At 41.9% G+C, this 20,320-nt stretch overlaps 1 protein-coding gene across 1 annotated transcript in view; it reads left to right on the top strand.

Moving 5' to 3' along the window:
* LOC140463878 (ras-related protein Rab-40B) overlaps positions 1-20,320 on the top strand; it is a 70,637-nt gene that overhangs the window by 21,337 nt on the left and 28,980 nt on the right. The gene's annotated exons all lie outside the window — the stretch shown is intronic.

Genomic DNA, 20,320 nt, shown 5'->3' with positions numbered 1-20,320 from the left:
CACCTCTGGGACACCCGGACCAACCAACCCAACCACCCCGTAGCTCAACACTTCAACTCTCCCTTCCACTCCACCAAGGACATGCAGGTCCTTGGACTCCTCCATCGCCAGACCATAGCAACACGACGGTTGGAGGAAGAGCGCCTCATCTTCCGCCTAGGAACCCTCCAACCACAAGGGATGAACTCCAATTTCTCCAGTTTCCTCATTTCCCCTCCCCCCACCTTGTCTCAGTCAAATCCCTCTAACTCAGTACCGCCTTCCTGACCACTCCGCCCCCACCCCACTCCGGCCTATCACCCTCACCTTGACCTCCTTCCACCTATCGCATTTCCAATACCCCTCCCCCAAGTCCCTCCTCCCTACCTTTTATCTTAGCCTGCTGGACACACTTTCCTCATTCCTGAAGAAGGGCTCATGCCCGAAACGTCGATTCTCCTGTTCCTTGGATGCTGCCTGACCTGCTGTGCTTTTCCAGCAACACATTTTCAGCTCTGATCTCCAGCATCTGCTGTCCTCACTTTCTCCTCTACAGGATTACAGGCAGGCAAGGAAGGAGCTTAAAAATGGTCTGAGGAGAGTCAGGAGGAGGCACGAGAAAGGCTTGGCAGAACGGATTAGGGCGAACACAAAGGCATTTTACACTTATGTGAGGAATAAGAGAATGGTCAAAGAAAGAGTAGGCCCGATCAGGGATAGCATAGGAAATTTGTTTGTGGAGTCTGAGGAGGTAGGGGAAGCCCTAAATGAGTTATTTGCTTCTGTCTTTACGAAAGAAACGAACTTTGTAGTGAATGAAACCTTTGAAGAGCAGGTGTGCATGCTGAAATGGATAGAGATAGAGGAAGCTGATGTGCTGAAAATTTTGTCAAACATTAAGATTGACAAGTCGCCAGGCCCGGACCAGATTTGTCCTCTGCTGCTTTGGGAAACGAGAAACGCAATTGCTTCGCCACTTGCAAAGATCTTTTCATCCTCACTCTCCACTGGAGTAGTACCTGAGGACTGGAGAGAGGCAAATGTAATTCCTCTCTTCAAGAAAAGAAATGCCCAGCAATTACAGACCAGTAAGTCTCACGTCTGTCGTCTGCAAGGTGTTAGAAAGGATTCTGAGGGATAGGATTTATGACCATCTGGAAGAGCATGGCTTGATTAAATGCAGTCAACACAGCTTTATGAGGGGCAGGTCATGCCTCACAAACCTTATTGAGTTCTTTGAGGATGTGACTAGAAAAGTTGATGAGGGTCAAGCTGTGGATGTGATGTATATGGACTTTAGCAAGGCATTTGATAAGGTTCCCTATGGTAGGCTCATTCAGAACGTCAGGAGGAATGGGATTCAGGGGACCATAGCTGTCTGGATACAGAATTGGCTGGCCAACAGAAGACAGTGAGTGGTAGTAGAAGGAAAATATTCTGCCTGGAAGTCTGTGGTGAGTGGTGTTCCACAGGGCTCTGTCCTTGGGCCTCTATTGTTTGTAATTTTTATTCATGACTTGGAAGAGGGCATTGAAGGATGGGTCAGCAAGTTTGCAGATGACACAAAGGTTGGAGGTGTCGTTGACAGTATCGAGGGCTGTTGTAGGCTGCAGCGGGACATTAACAGGATGCAGAGATGGGCTGAGAGGTGGCAGATGGAGTTCAACCTGGATAAATGCGAGGTGATGCATTTTGGAAGGTCGAATTTGAAAGCTGAGTACAGGATTAAGGATAGGAATCTTGGCAGTGTGGAGGAACAGAGGGATCTTGGGGTGCAGGTACATAGATCCCTTAAAATGGCCACCCAAGTGGACAGGGTTGTTAAGAAAGCATATGGTGTTTTGGCTTTCATTAACAGAGGTATTGAGTTTAAGGTCGTGAGATCTTGTTGCAACTCTATAAAACTTTGGTTAGACCGCACTTGGAATACTGTCCAGTTCTGGTCGCCCTATTATAAGAAAGATGTGGATGCTTTGGAGCGGGTTCAGAGGAGGTTTACCAGGATGCTGCCTGGACTGGAGGGCTTATCTTATAAGGAGAGGTTGACTGAGCTTGGACTTTTTTCATTGGAGAGAAGGAGGAGAAGAGGGGACCTAATTGAGGCATACAAGGTAATGAGAAGCATAGATAGAGTCGATAGCCAGAGACTATTTCCCAGGGCAGAAATGACTAACATGAGGGGTCATAGTTTTAAGCTGGTTGGAGGAAAGTATAGAGGGGCTGTCCGAGGCGGGTTCTTTACACAGAGAGTTGTGAGAGCATGGAATGCGTTGCCAGCAGCAGTTGTGGAGGCAGGGTCATTGGGGACATTTAAGAGACTCCTCAACATACGTATGGTCACAGAAATTTGAGGGTACATACATGAGGATCAGTGGTCGGCACGACATCGTGGGCTGAAGGGCCTGTTCTGTGCTGTACTGTTCTATGTTCTATAACGTAATGGAATGGTATTCTGTAGATCATGGTTATTTCAAGTTGCTAGAATTTGTATTTGGGATATGTAGTTAAGATAATAACTGCCAAGAAATCACTTCTAAATATAAACCTTTCTGTGAATCATCAAGGATGCATTTTAAAGCAGCATTTCTAAAATGGCATGTCACCTTGTTAGTCTGGAGCTGACTCTTCCATTTGGCTCCTTTCAATGAATTTGTGTTCATGGTAAATAGAGGATCAGCTAATGTCTCACATCAGTTTTTGTGTAATTGATCCCAATTACACAAACAAAAAAAGGACCTGGATGAGTACATGAATAGGAAGAGTTTAGAGGGATATGGGCGAAATGCTAGCAAATGGGACTAGATTTGTTTTGGATAATCATGTCGGCATGGGCAAGTTGAACCAAAGCGTATATTTGCAGAATCCAAAGAGCAATTCCTGATGAAGGGCTTATGCCCAAAACGTTGATTCTCTTGCTCCTCTGATGCTGCCTGATCTGCTGTGCTTTTCCAACGCCACACTGTTCAACTCGCATCTCCAGCATTGCAGTCTTCACTTTCTCCAAAGGGTCTATTTCCATGCTGTACATCTCTATGACTCTAAATGCAATTCAACGATATATAATCAAGAGTTATTCCAGATTATCTGATTTATTTTCTCCTTGTTGGCATCGCTTCTCCACCACATTGTACAGAAGTTGGATTTTCCCAACCCTGATTTGACTTTAAAGAGTCAACCACGTTGCTGTGGGTCTGGAGTTAGAGATTGGTGAGACTTCCTTATGTGAAGGACGTTAATGAAACAAATGGATATTTGTGGCAATCAATAATCCGCATGGTCATCATTGCTGGATTTCTGTTTCATATTTATTAATTTCCAAACTAAATTCCAATAGCTGCTGCGGTAGAATTTAAATCCATGTACCCTAAAGCATTGGATTATGGACCTTTGAATTATTAGATCAATAACATAACTATCCTATTGCCTCACTCTAAATGGTACTAAAATCCAGAACTTCTGTAGCACTTTGATTCGTCCTTTATAGACTTGTATAAATGCAAGTTCATTATTTATTTTCTAACATTATTTACAATTTTCGATCATCTCAACCTGTGGTGTTCATTGAGAGATAAAGATTGGCTAGGCCACCAGGAGAACTTCTCTGCTTTTATGTCCACCTGAGAAACCAGATGACACTTGAAAGTCACATAGAAAAGAGTGTAGTGCTCTCTTATTATCTAAACCTCATTGAGTCTAGAAGAATGAATGCTGAAGACAAAGTTAAGTAAGTATTTATAAGTATCCAAATTCATCCAGCAGGAATGAATTCTCCATCTTGGCTTACTGCTAAAGTACTCCGTATCACATATGCCAGTTTTCAGCTAATTCACTTCACGTGATATCGTGAAATGGCTCAAGGCACTGAATTATGGCAATGGCTGTAGGCTCTGAGAACTTTGGAGCAATAGAATCATAGAATCCCTATGGGGTGGAAGCAGGCCATTTGACCCATCGAGTCCACACCAACCTTCAAAGAACATCCCATACCCACCCCCCACCCTATAATCCTACATTTCCCATGGGTAATCCTCCTACTTGTACATCCATGCACACCATCGACAATTCAGCATGGCCAGTCCATCTAACCTGCACAATTTTGGGCTGTCGGAGGAAACCAGAGGTAATCCATGCAAACATAGGGAGAATATGCAGATCCACAAAGACAGTCATCTTGTCATCCCGTTCCCACCTCAGTTGAAGCAAAATGCTCAGAGACACAGTAGGTTTACCTTCCTTTATTCCAGGCTCTGAGGGGAGAGAGAGAATGATTGCCCATGTGCGCAGGGACATGAGTTCTCAGTCTTCTCTCGAACAGCAGTTTCTTAATGAACTGTTTAGTCATTTTACAGGGAGGAGCATCCAGATAAGGAAACATACATATTAATTGGGTGACCATTACAATCAGAGAGTGTCAATAGTAGAGATTAAGCCTTTTGCTGTTACACAATGAATGTTCTTAACCTTGTTAACTGACTTCCCATAATGGATACTTTTTCTCTTGTTAGCTGACCTTACATACTGAATGCTTCCAATATTGTTAAATGGCTTTACAGACTGAATGCTTTTCCACCTTGTTAACCCATTACCCTTGCTTCCAGCACTCCACTGTTAACTGCAAGTTCTTATCTGATCTGACTCATGCTCAACTGAACCTTGCTTCACAAAACACAAAATTTAACTCTTTCCCAACCTGTTCATACCCAATACATGTTCTCATTACCCCCTTTTGTCATTTCATGATAACCTGTGGTAAAGGGGCTGACCTCAGTGCTGTCGTCGTTTGAATCCACATTAGCTGGGTATTGAATCATCAAAGTTTCACCTGCACGTCCACCAATGTCATTTATTGTATCCATTGCTCCCAATGCAGTCTCCTCTACATTGGGAAGACTGGATGCCTCTTCATGACCTGTCCTACTTATCTATCTTCCCACCTATCCGCTCCACCCTCCTCTCTGACCTATCACCTCCATCCCCACCCCCATTTACCTATTGTACTCTTTGCCAACTTCTCCCCAGCCCCCCCACCCCATTTATCTCTCTACACTGGAGGCTCCCTGCCTCCATTCCTGATGAAGCGCTTTTGCCCGAAACGTCGATTTTCCTGCTCCTTGGATGCTGCCTGACCTACTGTGCTTTTCCAGCACCACTCTAATCTAAACATCGAGTCATCAAAGCCCGTCCTTTGGAAATACTCCTTGCATGGAGTCTATCATTCGATGTAAGATGCATTTCAGGACAGCTATTCCCAGGAAGATTCCTATAATAATTACCCCTGTGTAAATGGCCATGTTAACTAACCGGTCCTTCCACCCTCCGAGCCCCCAGTCACCCCATCTGGCACATCCCTTGCCGCCTTTATAGACCCTAATTGTTCACCTATCTTGTGGACATAATGGGTGAAATTATCGGTGACGTCATCCAGATCCACGGTACATTTGTCCTGTATTGTAGGGCAAACTCCACCCTGACGGTTGAGGAGGTAATCCAATGCATAGCGATTTTGCATGGAGAAAAATCTGAGTTGGTTCAGGTTCTGGGTGATGACCTTGAGCACCCCTCAGGTAGTATTGCCCAACATGGTAAGTCCACATGTGAGATAGTTACAGTTCTGGGCAACTATGTTAGCCCAGAAGCCCCAAGGGAGAAAAAGCCTGCTACACTGTAACCTGCTGCCAGCCTGGCAGTGAGGGTGGGAAGGTTTTTTATAGGCAGCGCAAAATTCCCCTGAGACACCACGTTTCTAGTGGCTGTGTGCTGGTCCCCAGTGCCCCAGACAGGGTACAGTCCTGGGAAGTAGGTTGCCAATGGCCAAGTGGGACAACCGCAGAGCACAGGGTCAATATTAGCCAAGGCTTTAAAATCCATGGGCCTCATTACACTGCTCATGCTGGATGGCCATGTGGCCTGTGAAATGTGAGGGCTGACACCTGGTGTCTGGTGCCAAAGGAAAGTACGTACTTTAACAACAACAGACCCAGCATGCTGTTAACAAGGGCATGGATCATAATGGGGACATTCCATCCTAAGTAGAGAGCAAACAGGGCTGTTGGTATATCAGAACATCCAGATTGTATGTAACAGTAGCATGAGGTTTGAATTTTTCACTGGGTGGGGGTACGTAAGGAGGCAGGGAAAAGTCTGAGATGTCCAAGGACCACCATTGGGGTGGTCTATGTACCCAAAGGGTATGATGGTCAGCAACTCTGGAAATACTAATTCCTCCATCCACACAAAGTGACTGTTAGATTCAAATGGCAGAGAATGTCTCTACTAGCAAGTTTGAGGCCCAGAGAGGGCGTGACTGCAAACTTATTAAGGGAACTCTGTTGCCCATAACGCACCATGAGTTTAGAGGTCAGGGAAATTCCTGGACCTGGGAGGAAAGGACTGAGAGGATCAGCTTTTCATCAGTTAAGGGGGATTGATACTGTGAGCAGACGTCGGCATCTAGCATAAAGGATATAGCACCGATGTCTAAAAGGAAAGGTAGTCAGGCAGACTCAACTCAAAGGTAAAGGATGGGCTCCTCTTCAGAAGAGGAGGTGAGGATGGGAAAATTTTGCATTCTAGAGAGGGGCCTTGTCTGCCAAGTGCTAGTCAGTGAGAGAACTGGTTGTGAGTGGAGAACAGGGCACTGTGTTTGTAGTTCTGCGTGACTCTGTCGTTGTGTGTGTGTGTGTGGGGGGGGGGGGGGGGGGGGGCGGCTAATGGGCCTGACAAAGGACTGTTTGTGTGGACAGTCGTGCCTCCAGTAGCCGAAGGAACCACAGGTGAAACAATTTGTCTGGGGGATGTGTTGAGGTCCCTGGCCATTTTTATTGGGCCAGGGCAAGGAGGGAAGCCTAGTGTATAGTGAGGTGCCACAGGACCATTAGGGTATTTGGCATAGCCATTGCTGTATGGATCACCCCACCCTGAGATATAGGGCAGCAGTGCCATTTGATAGCCTGCGGTGTCATGTAGTGCAGTCATATCTCAGACAGGGCTCTGAACTATTTCGTGCTTAACAGACACAGGTGGGCTAGACTTGGTCAAACTCCAGAAATGGGTGACCAGTAATTTCATCTGGGACCTACGTTTTTATGACCAATCTGGGGCATGAATATGGATGGATTCATCTATTTCATTAGAGAGACACTCCATTAAAGGTGCATTGAACTGGGCGGAAATTATACCTGTATTAAAGGAGGTATTGCCAGCATAGGTGGCATAAGTGGAACAGAACCTGTCATAAAAGTCCAGACCATCGTCATCTTTCTTAGGTTTACAGTTTAGAATTTTTGTAAGATCAAAGGGTTTTTGAAGGGTGCCGTGCAAGGCATTTCGGATTGCATCTGTCTGATCGTTTTCTGTCAGGTGGGCAGCAGAAAAGGTCTCTCAAGTCGCCATTGCTCTCAAGTCTGCCAGGCCATTTGGCTGTTAACCTCATTACACCTTTTGTACAAACATGGACGAAAAAGCTGAACTGCAGAGGTGAGAGTCACTTCCTTTGACATCCAAGCAGCATTTCAACAATTATGGCTTTGTGTCTAGCATTGCCAAGACGACTCAATAGAAATCTGGAAAAACAGCACTCATTTGGAGTCATACCTAACAAAAAGAAAGATCCTTGCAATTGTTGGAAGTCAGATGTATCAGCTGTAGGACATCACTGTAGTCTAAAAGCTGTTTGAAGTTGCATTGCAACCACACCGACCCTCTGAAGAGCAACCCACCCATACCCATACCCATTCCCCTATACCTAAGGCTGCGGGCAATTTAGCATGGCCAGTTCATCTAACCTGCACATCTTTGGGCTGTGGGAGGAAACCGCAGCACTCGGAGGAAACCCACACAGACACTGGGAGAATGTGCAAACTCCACACAGTCGCCTGAGGCGGGAATTGAACCTGGGTCTCTGGCACTGAGGCAGCAGTGCTTACCACTGTACCACCCACAGGTCTTGAAAGACCTTGTTAATTTTTTAAAATACTATAAACAACAATAGATTTTCATTTGAAGAAACAAAGAAGGTCCTTAAACTCAGTTGTCTGTTGGGGGAATTGCTGGGAGCTGCAAGAGGAGGCAATTGTACTCAGATAATGTAACCAAGGCCAGGACTTAACAAGTTCTTTGTGATATAACTAATATCCAAATACTGTAATTCATGACGCATTCTGGATGTACAACATTCAAGTGGCACTTCAGATGACCTCCGACATGTGTAAAATTTCATTTATAAACATCACTATCCATTAACAGGATATATATGCAATCGGAATTTCTTGCTTTTATTGCATCCTAAGAATTAATGAAGACCACAGTTGCTCCGGCAGATTCATAGAACAAGTTAATTCACTCAGTTGCTATAATGACAGATATTAGAATAAAAATGGCTCACATTCTCAAGTATTTTTCAGTTTGTCAAAACAATTCCATTTAGTTTCCTTTGGAAGTTCAGCTAGGTTACAATGCCTACATGTAGAATCAGTACAGCACAGGATGCTACCATTTGGCTCAAGGTGTTATCTCAACTTTTTTTTAAAATAACACTCCAGTTCACTTTCCCATCCCCATTTGTTTCAGACATACCTGCGATTGTTTTTCCTTCTAGTGTTTGTCACATTCTCTTTTGAAGGCTACTATTGTACCTACTTCCTCCTCCTAATCAGGCAGTGTTCATAATGGAATTTCTTTTTCCCTCCTACCATTTCTCATTGTTTTGCCATTTATCTTGTTCCCTCTAGTTGTAAATGCTTCATTCATGAGAAAGAGTTTCACTCCAGTGACTTTTTTCCTAAACTCTTCATGATTTTAAGTGCTTCTATCAAATCTTCTCAAATCTTAGACTTTGAAGCTCTCAAGGCACCGTCTGGCCTTGTGCCACTTATCCAAGAGTGGAGAGCAATTGGAAGTGGGGAGGAGCCACAGATCGAAAGTTTTTTGAACCATACTTTTTACTGTGTTGTGGTCAACCTCCTAAGTATGTACATGAAAAATCCTACCGAGGAGATTTGCAATACAACTTCAAACCGCTGTTAGACTGCAGTGCTCACCCCTTTACCCCATAGAAAATTAATTTTTTGAACTTCAGCATGTCCCAGTTTATCTACATAGGTGTAATCATTTATCCTTTATGTAATTTGATTAAACTGTTTCTCCACAGCTTTCAAGTCTATTCTTAACTATTGCACACCATAATCTGGGCTCTGGATAAATTATGTAGGTTGAGCATGACTTTCTAGTTTTTTGCTCTGTGCCTTTATTTATCCCTTATGCTCTTTTAGCTGTGTTGTTAAGCTGTTCTGTGCTTTTTAAATATTTCCATTGCCTAGATCTGTCACTGCTTGAATTCTTTAAAATTATACTGCTTAATATGTACTAAGGGAATGACAAGATTTTCATCCAGGAGTGAAGGAACGCTGGTTCAGGCTGATGTGAGAATTTGCAGGTATGGTACTCCCATGCCAGCTGCACATATCCTTCTCGGGGGTAGAGGTTGGGAGTTTAGAATGCTCTGTTGAAGGAGCCTTGGTGAGCTGTTGTGGTGCATGGGCAGATCGATAGCGGATGTGATTTAATATGCAAGTTTGAACTGATGCATTTTAGCAGTTTGGGGATAGGCAATATAAATTTAGTGGTACACTTTAAAGAATATGCAAGGATAGAGGCACCTGGGAGAGCTATGTATGCTGATGGCAGGATATATTGAGTTCACAAAATAAAGATATTGAGTGCAAAAGCAAGGATATTATGCAGAACCTTTTAAGAAGTTTTGGTTGGCTTTCATGTAGAATATTTTCACCCAGTCGTAGTCACCGCTCTTTAGAAAAGATGACCTTAGAGGTTTACAAAATTGAGGGGCATGGATAGGATAAATAGACAAAGTCTTTTCCCTGGGGTCGGAGAGTCCAGAACTAGAGGGCATAGGTTTATGGTGAGAGGGGAAAGATATAAAAGAGACCTGAAGGGCAACTTTTTCACACAGGGTGGTGTGCGTATGGAATGAGCTGCCAGAGGAAGTGGTGGAGGCTAGTACAATTGCAACATTGAAGAGGCATTTGGATGGGTATATGAATAGGAAAGGTTTGGAGGGATATGGGCCAGGTGCTGGCAGGTGGGACTAGGCTAGGTTGAGATATCTGGTCGGCATGGACGGGTTGGATCGAAGGGTCTGTTTCCATGCTGTACATCTCTATGACTCTCTATTTCTCCTCAATCATCCCAACAAAGTGTATAACCAAACAATTCTGATCATAATATCAAATAAGTGTCTGATAAAAGATGAAAGTTTTACATTGAACAATTTTGATCATAATATCTATCATCTCACACTTGTCCATGATGAATTTCATCTCCCAGGTTCCTCTGTGTGTTTACTGCATTATCAAGTTTCTTGTTAACTTCAAATTCCATAATGTGCACTTTGCAACCCCAAGTCTAAATCAATAATATATATAAAAAGCAGCAAGCAGTAGGCCTAGTACTGAATTCTATACAGCAATCACGAAGGCATTGCAGATATTACTCAAAAACTATCCCATTTACGAAAATGCACCAAAACAAAAAAACTGTGCATTGAAACAAACAATCCACCGCAACAAAAATAAATTACAGAAGGCATTACTCAGTAGGTCATGCAACATCTGTTCCAAGAGAACAGAAACTGGAAAATATTAGGCATTATGGGTAATGAACAAGCAAGTCTAATTGAATTGAGCCGCAAAAGTAAAAGCATGCAGTCGCTTGAAGGAGGAGAAATCATTTGAGAAAAGGAGATGGAACAAGTGAAGAAACAGAAGATGGGTTGAGAGCAGGATGTGTAAATGGGAAAGACAGTCATCACTGCCCAAAAACGTGGGTGTGGAGATATACAGTCTGAAAATGTTGAACTCAATGCTGAGTCTGCAAAGCTGAAAAACACCCAAGCGAAAGACGTGCTTCTGTTCCTTCAGCATATGTTGAGCTCAGTTTGAGGCCAAAGGCAAAGGCCAATGTCAGAATTTTCTGTTTTCTTTTGAGACTTCCAGCATTTATTGTTTTGAGCTTTGGAATTAAACTCTCCTTGTGCATTCAGTCAGAAAAGAAATAGCAATTCACCAAAACTAAAATGAAGTAATTACAATTGCAGCTGTTTGCCAGTCATGCAATCAGTTGCTTTTGCATAAGTCTATAGTTTCTGACATACATTCTTTATTGTACGTAATATTGTTAGAATAATTTAACTAATAATGAAAAGCATATCAGTTAGCCTTCAAAACCACACTAGATTTAAGTGAGCTATAATTTATCTTTTGCCTTCCTGTAATGTTTGCCTACAAATATGAATCGAAATCGCTGTCCAGATATAAACAAAATTATATGATGTATAGTCTTTATTTAAAACACCAATGGTTTATAAATTGAGAGTTCAATGAATGTGATTTAAGGTGAAAACAGAATGAGCCACAGTAAAATGTAGTTTTCTGTATTTAAAGCATGTCACAGTGTGTATGAAAACTAAACAACTGAAAAAAAATTCAACTATTCCTGAAGTGTGAAGATAATAGGAAATAATTGTGTGCTGGAACATTTTCCACATCCAGGGAATTTTGGAATATTACAACCAATGGACCCACAATCTCAGTCCCTTGAAGATCCTAGGATATAGACCATCAGGCACTGGGAACTGGCCTGCCATCAATCCCAATAGTTTACCCAGTGCTTTTTCCTGGTGGTGTTGATTGTTCTCCGCTTTCTATGAAATATTGTTTTAGTGACTGCCATTTCTGACTTCCCCCTGGTCGCATCCTCCAAGGGACCCAACATTCAGTTTGGCTACTCTCTTCCCTTTTTATATATTTACAGAGCTTTTGCCATTCATGTTTATACTTTGCACTAATTTTCTTTCATAATTTACCTTTTCTCTTGTTGTGACTTTTTAAATAATCCTTTGTAGATCTTTAAAAGTTTCCCCAATATTCCAGCCTGCTACTCACCTTTTAAATATGGTATGCTTTGGTTTTTGTCTTTACATTATGGAGTTAGAGAATCATACAGCATGGAAACAAACCCTTCAGTCTAACTTGTACCTGTTATCTTTTAACCTTCTTGCTAAGCCATGAATATTTTTAGTCGAGTGTGTGGTGCTGTAAAAGCGGAGCAGGAAAATCGACGTCTCGGGCAAAAAGCCCTTCATCAGGAATGAGCTAGGTGCCTCAGGTGGAGAGCTACAAGGGAGGGGGTGGGGCTTGGGGGGGAAAGTAACTGAGAGTGCAGTAGGTGGATGGAGGTGGGGGTAATGATAGGTCAGAGGAAAGGGTGGAGTGGATAGGTGGGAAGGAAGATGGACAGGTAGGACAGGTCATGAGGGCAGTGCTGAGCTGGAAGATTGGAACTGGGATAAGGTGGGGGGGGTGGGGGGAGAGGAAATGAGGAAACTGGTGAAATCCACATTGATGCCATGGGGTTGGAGGGTTCTGAGGCAGAAGATGAGGCGTTCTTCCTCCAGGAGTCAGATGGTAAGGGAGTGGTGATGGCCGAGACCCAGGACTCAGGACCCTCCCCAGCTCCACTCTCATCCCATTTATCTCCCACCTCAAGGCTCCCAGCCTCATTTCTGATGAAGGGCTTTTGCCTGAAATGTTGATTTTCTTGTTCCTCAGATTCTGCCTAACCTGCTGTGCTATTCCAGCGCCACACTCTCAATTCTTATCTCCAGCAGTTGCAGTCCTCACTTTCGCCATGGATATTTTTAGCCCTCTTACAAGTTTTCTTTTTTCCTGGAATATATTTTAGTTGGGAACAATTGAGTATGTCCTTAAGTATCTGCCACTACTCATCGACTATCTTTTAGGCTTCTTATCCAGTCTGCTAGGTTGAGATTCATCCTCATACCTGTGCATACTTTTGGTTGAACACCAGAACGCTAGTGTAGGACTTTAGTCTCTCACCCTGCAACTGAATTTGAAATTCTAGCATGCTATGATTAATCTTCCCTAGAGAATCATGTATTAAACCTCACTACATAATACCAAATCAGAAAAGTCTGCTCCCTGGTTGGCTCCAAAACACATTTCTCTGAGAAATGATCTCCAGTCTATATGCTTATAGACTCCCTCAAGTTTATATGCTTACTAAAATCATCCATGATTATTGCTGTTGCTTTTTCTTACAAGATGAACAACAGAAACTGTAATTCTGAAATTGTTTACTGAAGCACTTTTAGATGTCGTTAGTATGAGGCATATTTTAATTGTTCTCTTGCAGTTTTGTAGTAAAATCATTTCAAACTTGCATGTAATTTGATGTGAAATGCCCAAAACTATCTATAAAAATGCTGATACCTGCTGGATCCAGACTCTAGATACTATGTAGGAACTTTAATCAATGGGCAAAAACACAGACTTTGCTCAAGGAACAATTAACTGGAGTTTGTTATTTACTTTGCTCTTAAAATTCACCAAGGAAAGACTTCCCATCTTATCTTTGCGCTTTTTTTCCCATTTAAGATACTGTGGGCATCACTAGCTAGGCCAGCAGATAGCTATTCTACCCTAATTTCCCTTTAGAAGGTGGTGGTAAGCTGATTTTGTGATTGACTGCAGTCCTTGGAGTGTATGTATACAACCATAGTGTTACGAGCAGAGGCATTCCAGGATTTTGACCTAGCAACAGTAAAGAAATATCAGTACGGTTCTGAGTCTGGATGGTGTGTAGCTTGGAAGGGAGCTTTTAGGTCATGTTTTCATATCTGCTGTCCTTGTCCTTATTGGTGGTAGAGGTTGCAGATTGGAATATTGCTGTCTGAGCAATTTTCCACGTGGGTAAAAGCCAGTGTTTAATCAGTACTGAAGCAGTCTAGTCAGGACGTGACTATTTCTGGAGCACTACTGCCAGAATGTGGCCAAAGCCAGTGGCCTAGGCTGCATCCAGTGAGTGTGAGTTGGCATGTTCGTGTGTGGTCGTGAGACCAGGAAAAATAATGGATGGTGATGTTGTCATGAAGACTACTATTACTTAGAAAAACCAGGGTTCTAAAGTGGCCAGAAGAATTTTTCAAATCTAGAACTTGGGGGTGGGGGAAGGCAGAACAATTTTAATAATAAAAAAGGGAAATGATGTCTAGGACTGGGATGAATAACATTTCCTTTACCTAGAGGGTTATGAAACTTTGGTATTCTTTATTCCTGAGGACACTGAAATCTCAATCGTTGAGTATGTCCAAAGTCAAGGCTGAGAGATGACCTGATAGAAGTTTATAACATAATGAGCAACATAGAGTTAATGGTAGTCGTCTTTTCCCTAAGACGGGGAATTTCAAGACTAGGGGGACATTTTTAAGGTGAGAGTAGAGAGATTTAAAAAAGACATGAGGAAAATTTTTTTCACAGTGGATGGTTCAAATGTGGAATTAAATCCCTGAGGAAGTGGTGGATGCGGGTATGATTACAACATTTAAAAGACATTTGGATATATACATGAATAGGAACAGTTTGGAGGGTTTTGGGCCAGGAACAGGTGGATGGGACAAGTTTAGTTTGGGATTATGTTCGGCATGGACTTGTTCGACCGAAGGGTCTGTTTCAGTGTTGTGTGACTCTGACTAGAGCTTGCTTGATAGACCATTGGTATTAATAAATCCAGAGAGTTATGGCAATAGTATATGTAAAGAGAAACATTGAAGTGTTCAACCAGCCACGATCCTGTTGAGTAGTGGAGCAGGCCTACCCCTATCCTATGTTCATCTGGAAATAGGCAATGAAAGCTCTTCATTTCTGTGCTTCTCTGCTAGAAATATATGAAGAGAAAACAATTAATAAAGACAAATATAGGTCCCTTACAGTCAAGCTGTGGAAGTTATAATGTGGAACAAAGAAATGGCAGAAGAATTGAAAACATACTTTGGTTCTAACTTCATAAAATAGGGCACAGGTAACCTCCCACAAATGCTATGGAATTAAAGGTTTAATGAGAGGGAGAATTTAAGAAAATCAGTGGTAGTTTAAAAAAAACAGTTCTCGGGAAATTTAAATTAATTGGTGCTGATTAAAGACTGGCATAATCTCTAGATCCTAGAGTACGATAGTAGTCACTCTGGACATATTGAATGCATTGATGGTCATCTATAGACTTTGAAGCCGTTCCTACAGATGTAGCCCCTCTATATTTAAAATGAGAGAAAGAAATAAAACAGAATTACAGACCAATTAGCCTAACACCAGTAGTGAGAAAAATGCTAGGGTGCGTTGTAAAAGACATAACAGAACATTTGGAAAGCATTAATAGGATTGGATAAGGCCAGCAGGGGTTAATGAAAGAGAAGTCATGCTTAACAAATCTATCAATTTTTTGAGGAGAAATCTCTTAGAATAGATAAGGAGAACCAGAATCGGGGGAGCAATCAAACCAAATTTCACTCTGCAATCTGACTTATCCAGTCTTACCATCAGCTGGAATAATAGTATTTTGGAAAGACTTCTGCATTCCCTTTTCCAAAAACATTGTACGTTTATCATAATTTTAACCACTTTGATTTTATTCCTGACTCAGCTACTATCTTTGGCTCAACGAATGCAATGACATAATTTTGTCCATTCTTCTTGTTTTCCATTTTGAAGTCACTTTGTAGTGTGTTGTTTTTTTTAAGGCAGGGCAAAAAATTACAGGGTATCCTCATTTAAAGCCAGGATTGCATTCCTGAAGATCGTGAAGGGTGAAGTATTAAGTTAAAACTGGAGCTAAGCTGTATCAAGCTTTCCTCAGCAGAGAGGGAAAAATACCTACACCCTCTAAACTGAAATACAATGCCACCAGTACTTTCAATTGCTATGTTTTTATGTTGGGAAATGAAATAACAAAAATAAATTTTAAAATAAAAAATATAAATATCATAAATTGCATTGTTAGATTATTCAGGCTCCATCTAGTGGCACAGGTTCATCGGCGTCGCTGGACTTCCAGGACGACCTGCACTGACCAACATAAGCAGAATCTCGGACTGCAGTTAAATTTCAGGAGGGAAGTGAAAACCCAGGAGTTAAGGGCAGACCAAACCTTGACTCAAGGGGGGCAAGAAGTGAAACAAGGCAGGATATCAAGGCGACACCTTGTGCAAAACCAAAACAAATCTAGGATGCAGTCCTCGATGCAGATTTCTGATGATGATAAATGCTAACAATGCATGCAAATTATGCTAAAATTGAAATGGTGACACTTAACTAAAGTAAAACAAGCCCAAAGAATAAACAACATTAAAATAAAATAACGTTAAGTGGGACACTGTTAAATGAGGACTACTTGTGATGAGAAATGCTCAAGGTAGAGTTTTAGATCAACTTGACACCTGAAAGTAGCTACTTAATCTAAACTTAACTTGCATTCTGTCCAACTGAATGCAGAGGAAGGAATTTTTGTGAAACTCTTATATAATCGAGACATAAGTTAATCCAGATGACTGGTTGGCAATGCGGAGTGATGTTAACAGCAAGGTTCATTTCCTGCAGCAGCTGAGGTTATCAGGTAAACCCTCCGGTTAAACCACCACTCTCTGAGAAAGCAGTTTTATGATCCTCTGCAAACTATGGCAACTTTAAATAATGTACAAATGAGAGATCCAAATTCCTACTATCGTAATGTGAAAATATACGGAAACAACAAAATATTAACTCAATTTCAGTCTCTAGGCACCCACCAAATTATGTAGTATAGCAGCTTAGCAATGATGTTCCTCGTTTCAAACATTGCAAAAACACTGAAATGTTATGTGACAAATTTAACTATCTTGTTTTTTTTACTAGTTTGCCACATATTGTTTCCACATTTGCTCATAAGGTAGGATATGGGTGACTTCATACATCTGAAGAAATAAAATCCATAAAGATCAACAATCATCAAATATTTTTCTTGACGTTTTTCACATCACTTGGCAGTAACATTATGATGCAAGGGAGAAGTTATTGGATTGGATTTTGTGGTTTCAATAATAATGATTGCTGAGAAGTTAGTCTTTCGTAATGGCCTATTCTCCTTAAAATTTAAATGCCTAACCACAACATTTTATGGAACTAGTTCAACCCAATAAGGGTTTTCACCCTCTCCTATAAAATGTTTTCTTTCAGGCTGTCCTGTGCCATGCAGCATTTCATTACCTGCTGCTAGATCTTTACAGTGCAATCCACAGCTGTGAGGCAGCCTAGAGTGACCTGATCTGGTAATATCTTTTTCATGATCTCAAGTGAGATCAGTGGTCACAGCAAAATGCAATTTGGTCGGGGAAAATTATTTTATTGAATGATGGATTAGGCTTGAGGAACTGTCTGCCCTAATTTTACTCCTATTTCATATATTCTTATAAATATGAGGACAAAGCTTAGTCCATCACCATATAATGTAGCCAGTACAGAAACGTATTATTCAACCCAACATTTATGGTCCACTTGAATTTCCTCCCAACTTCAGCTAAACTTACTGGAATCTGCACTTAACCAGATTCACCTTTTTGGTATGTAATTGTCCTGTTCAATTCAGCCACTTCCAGAGGTAGTAAGTTTCACATTGACAACTCTTTTTTTTGGGTAAGGACATTTCTCTGAAATCCCTATTAGATTTCTTGATTACTACCTTAGATTGGTGACCAGTTATTGAGCAAAGTTTGATATGCTGTATCCAAATCCATTGGAGTGCAGAAGTATGAGTGTTGATTCTATTGAAATATAAAAGACCCTGAGGAGACATGGCAGGGCAGGTGTTGAAAGGCTCTCTCTCCTTCTGGGAGAGACCAGAACTAGTGGGCATAATTTAATAGGGGATCTCCCATTTAAGGCAGTATAGAAGTTTTTTTTAGGATCATGAGCCCATCCAATTTTCTCCTCCCAGAGAGCAGTAGTAGCGTGAACATTAAATACTTTTATGATAGAGGTAAATTGACTGTCTTGTTAGTCAAGAAACTAAGGTTATTGGTGGGAATGGTAACCTCCCCCCACCCCCCCCCCCCCAAGCAACCCAGTCCTAATTCCTCTGTTTGTATTTACCCCTGGTTCCAATTATGGTGAAAAGGTCTCCTTTTGTCCACTCCTTCAAAACCTTACCTAATTACAAAACCTCAATTAGGTCACCACTAAACTTTTCTTTTAAAGGAAAAGAGATTCCGTCAATCTTTGGTGGCATGGTGGCTCGATGGCTAGCACTGCTGCCTCACAGCACCAGGGACCCAGGTTTGGTTCCCACCTTGGGTGACTGTCTATGTGGAGTTTCCTCCCCATGTCTGTATGGGTTTCCTCCAGCTGCTCCAGTCTCCTCCCACAATCCAAAGATGTGCAGATCAGATACTAAATTGACCATTGTGTGAGGTGTATTAGTCAGGGGTAAATATAGGGTGGGGGAATGGGTCTAGGAGGAAGTGAGGACTGCAGATGCTCAAGCTCAGAGTCGAGAGTGTAGTGCTGGAAAAGCACAGATCAGGCAGCATCCGAGGAGTAGGAAAATCAATGTTTCGGGCATAAGCCCTTCATCAAGAATGGGTCTGGGTGGATTACTCTTTGGAAGGTCTTGTTCGACCAAATGGCCTGTTTCCATACTGTAGGAATCTAATTTGATCTGAATTATATACTTGGTAGATTTTGGTATCATCTGTGTAAAGTTTCTCTGTACCTCCCTGGTATATCTATTACGTTCCTATAATATAACACTCACACCCATGCACACATCCTCTCACATAGACCATCACACTCACGCAAATACACATTTTCTGATGTATTTTCATTTTTTTTTCTCTCTCTCTCTCTCTCTCTCTCTCTCTCTCTCTCTCTCTCTCTCTCTCTCTCTCTCTCTCTCTCTCTCTCTCTCTCTCTCTCTCTCTCTCTCTCTTACATGCAGACAAAGTCTATGGGGTGAATTTGCTCAAAAACACACACCTTCCAGGCAGGCAATCCTTATAACATTTTATAAGTTCCTAATTTGGAAATAGAACCAGTCTGACTCAAGATTGGGATATGGACAGATTGTACCTTTACTGAGCTGAGATGTCACCCTTTTTTATAAACCTTAAGTTATCTCGAGAATGTGACCTAAAGGAAGTTCTGGGATTTACATATGAATTAACTGAAACCTGCAACCCATTGCAGAAGATGAAAGACTTGATTAACAGCAGTCTAGGTTTGTTCAATATATTGTTTTAATTGCATGACACTGATCTTTTGGTATAAATTCTGTGTCTTATGACCCTGTCCCACCGTGGCTCAGTAGTTAGCACTACTGCCTCACAGCACCAGAGTCCCAGATTCAATTCCCGCCTCAGGCAACTGTCTGTATGGAGCTTGCACATTCTCCCCGTGTCTGCTTTGGTTTCCTCCAGGTGCTCCTGTTTCCTCCCACAGTCCAAGGCTGTGCAGGTCAGGTGAATTGGCCATGCTAAATTGCCCGCAGCCTTAGGTATAGGGGTATAGGGGAATGGGTATGGGTGTGGGTGGATTCCTCTTCAGAGGGTCGGTGTGGTTGCAATGCAACTTCAAACAGCTTTTAGACTGCATGATGTCCTACAGCTGATACATCTGACTTCCAACAATTGCAAGGATCTTTCTTTTTGTTAGGTATGACTCCAAAGGAGTGTTAGCTGCATTAGCCAGAGGGAAATGGGTCTGGTTGGGTTGCTCTTCGGAGGGTCGGTGTGGACTTGTTGGGCCGAAGGGCCTGTTTCTACTCTGTAGGGAATCTAATCTAGTTACCTGATGAAGGAGCAGCACTCAGAAAGCTAGTGCTTCCAAGTAAACCCGTTGGACTATAACCTGGTGTTGTGTGATTTTTCTTTGTCCACCCCAGTCCAACACCGGCACCTCCAAATCATAACAGATGTATGTTCAAATATCAATATGATGTGATCCACATTGCTAACAGTCTTTCTTAATTATGATGGTATCTGATGTATCGTTTGAAGACAAAATAAAATTCTCTCATGAACCCAAAAAATAAACTTTAGCTTATAAATTTGACACCTAACATGTATGATATTCCCAGAGAATTAATGTAATTCTGAAGTTATTTAGTTTTGATCTTAGTAACTAAGTTGTAAAAAAAAATTAACATAGTCCTTTTGTTTTGGCGGAAGGAGGAAGAAAGGCCAACAAACTCCCCAATTTTCTAATTATATCTCGAGTTATTTGTAAGTTACAGTATTGCAAGAATTGTCTTGTGCAAACACTCAATTTGATCACTTTCAAAGACTGCAGTATTTTGGATAATGCAGTAATGCAATAACATGAGCACTCTCTGCTTTTACTACTCTGCCTAGCTCTCTGTTCCTCAACAGAAAATCATGGCTTAAGGTTATACACAGCAGTATTCTGTCACTATCACTATGTTCCCAGACTGAGACACATCTGGG

This window comes from Chiloscyllium punctatum, chromosome 39 (genome assembly GCF_047496795.1).
Source record: "Chiloscyllium punctatum isolate Juve2018m chromosome 39, sChiPun1.3, whole genome shotgun sequence".
Lineage (NCBI taxonomy): Eukaryota > Metazoa > Chordata > Chondrichthyes > Orectolobiformes > Hemiscylliidae > Chiloscyllium > Chiloscyllium punctatum.
The sequence above is the reverse complement of the archived record's forward strand: the minus strand, read 5'-3'. Positions and strand labels throughout refer to the sequence as shown.